General features: G+C 39.2%; 1 pseudogene; it reads right to left on the reverse strand.

Annotated features, from left to right (window-relative positions):
- Positions 1–286: 286 nt before the first annotated feature.
- On the reverse strand, positions 287–1995 carry LOC105719375 (dnaJ homolog subfamily A member 1-like; annotated as a pseudogene).
- Positions 1996–2684: the final 689 nt, after the last annotated feature.

Consider the following 2684-nt stretch of genomic DNA (forward strand, 5'->3'; position numbering starts at 1 on the left):
TGAATCCCACTTAATACAAGAACTATACAGACCAAGATTTCTCTACAATACTTTTTTTCTTATTGCCAGTTAAATACAGTTTTACTTTCACAGCTTAACAATGAAGCGTCATACACTGAAGCCAATACATATACCTAGTATTTCAGTCTAAGCTTGTCCACATACATAGCTGAAGTCAATTACAAGCTTTGGCCTAGAAATGCTAGGGGAACTTCTTTGTAAAGTAGTTTTTACAGGTATTAAGCTTCATTTTGCCCACTGAAGTCATCATACATACAGGGCAAAGTCAGAGCTTTTATATTTGCCTTTATTCTTCATTTAACTTTTTAAAACACTACTATAGTTGATTAAAACAAAAACAAGAGCAAGTAGTGAGCATATTATGATTACAGTCCTTACTCATTCACTACTGCACATAAAATGCCAGCAGTGAGTGTTATTCACTGGCCCATTAAGAGGTCTGACACTGAACACCACCTCTGGGATGATGTTCATCATCCTCATATGCTTCTCCATTGCAATGGCGCCATCTTTCCTGATTTGGATGAAAGTCCACCAGTTCTACTTGATCCATCTCACCAGTCTCTTCCACTTCCTTCCTCTCCGGTAGGAGTTTTTCTAGCAAAGACAGTTTATCAGGAGAGAGAAAGCCATTCTCCGGAAAGTTTACCTTAAATTCAATGATTAGGCAACCTTTTTCATATGGTCTACGATAAATTGGCATGCCTTCATTTAGTACTCACTTGATATCTCCACGCTTGACAATCTGACCTGGATGAGAGGTGATGACTATGGTTCAGTTGTCAAGAGTAGATATCGGCTTTTGGAAGCCACACAGTGCTTCAACCAGCTGTATGTCCATACACATGAAAAGGTCTTCTCCTTGTTTAGTAAAAACAGCACGGTTCTTCTGATTTAACACAATGATTATATCTCCTGGCTCCAGTCCTGGTTCTTGGTCTCCTTCACCATGGAATATTATCTATCTTCTGGCCATCTTTCATGCCTTTGTCAATATGAACTTCTAGAATCTTCTTCTCTCGAACTATCTTACTTCCATTGCAGCTTTTACATCTATCTTTAGGACTGATCCGCTCCCCATGGCCCTGGCACTCCATGCACACACACTGAATTTGCTGAACCATTCTAGGTCCTATCTGATGATTTCTTATTTGCATTCCAGTACCTTGGCAATTGGGACAGCCCTCTACTGCTCCTTTCTTACCTCCTCTACCTTCACATTTGTCACAAATCACATTCTTTAGCAGAGCCAGTTTTCTTGTTGCACCATTTATAAGTCTTCTAGGGTTACTGAGAGCTGATGTACAACATTTTTACCTCTCCTTTCTCTCTGCATCCTTTCTCCTCCTCCAAAAAACACATCAAAGATGTCCATGGGGGAGCCAAAACCGCCACCTGTTCCACCCTCTTTAATTGCCTGTTCTTCTCCTTTGTCATATAATTCTCTTTTCTTTGCATCAGAGAGAACTTCGTAAGCTTGAGAAATATGTTTAAACTTCTTTCCTTCATTTGGATTCTTATCAGGATGGTACTTCAAGGCCAGTTTCCTATAAGCCTTTTTCAATTCTTCCTGAGTAGCATTGGGTTTGACTCTCAAAACATCGTAGTAAGTGGTTTCTTTCACCATCTTCTACTGCAGGTGAGCGGGCTGAGGTCGTTGTATGAGAAAGCGGGAAGGAGCGCAGAGCTGTGCGCAGCTCGGGCAGCTACTGCTCCTCCGCCTCTCACCGAGTATTCTCAGTTCTGAGTTTATCATATGTGTAAATGGCATTTGGAATGAATGTTATTCTTAAGGGAGTTTTGATTATTTTTCTTGTTTCTTAGTTTTATCATATAAAATCTTACTGCAAGTAATATACATAAAAATAAACCTCATTTTCTTGGCACAAAATTAGATAAGACTTATTCCCAAAATAAAATTCTTCCTTTTAAGCAAAATCTTCAGAGAACTTCTAAAGTTTACCCTGTTACAGACCTACCATGTTTTCCCTTCCAAATCCATGTTTTCCTTCCATTTCCCTACCAAATCCATGTTTTCCCTTCTTTGAAAAGTGTCTAGATTTTACTGTTATTTGCTTTTTCTTCCACATGATTAAGGAGGAAAGGATTCCATTGCTAATAACAGACAATAGATCACGATAAGCCTAGGACAGTTACAGAGATTCCACTCTACTTTGCAGTGTAGTAGAGGAAAAACTAATTTTCCCTCTGCCTTTCACAGTTCCTAGGTAGGACTGACCCCTGTAGCAATACATAAAGTAACAAGAGAAAAACAAACAGAAACTTTATGAGATGTATGCCTCCTATATACATGAGAGATACTCAGAGAAATGACTAAATCTCAAAGAAATAGTTCAGGCTGAAATGCAATCTTCAGCTGAAACAGAAAGAAGGGTGTGAGGAAGCACACTAGCGGGAAAGTGATCAGGAGAAGTAAACAAGAACAAGGTTTGTTAAGCAAGGTTTGGTGCCTGCTTCATTGATAGAAGTCTCTAGTGGTTTACAGCCATCCTTTTCCTCCTGGTACAGAGATCTGAGACACCCTTACAAACATTTTTTAATGGATGTATATTTTCCTTACAAGGGGGTAACATCTACTCTCTTAGAGTTTATCCTGCGTCTGCAGTTTCTCAAAATAATTAGCTCCAAATGATCTTTATGCC

This window comes from Aotus nancymaae, unplaced genomic scaffold, assembly GCF_030222135.1.
Source record: "Aotus nancymaae isolate 86718 unplaced genomic scaffold, 86718_ANA_hifiasm-v0.15.2.pri h1tg000012l, whole genome shotgun sequence".
Lineage (NCBI taxonomy): Eukaryota > Metazoa > Chordata > Mammalia > Primates > Aotidae > Aotus > Aotus nancymaae.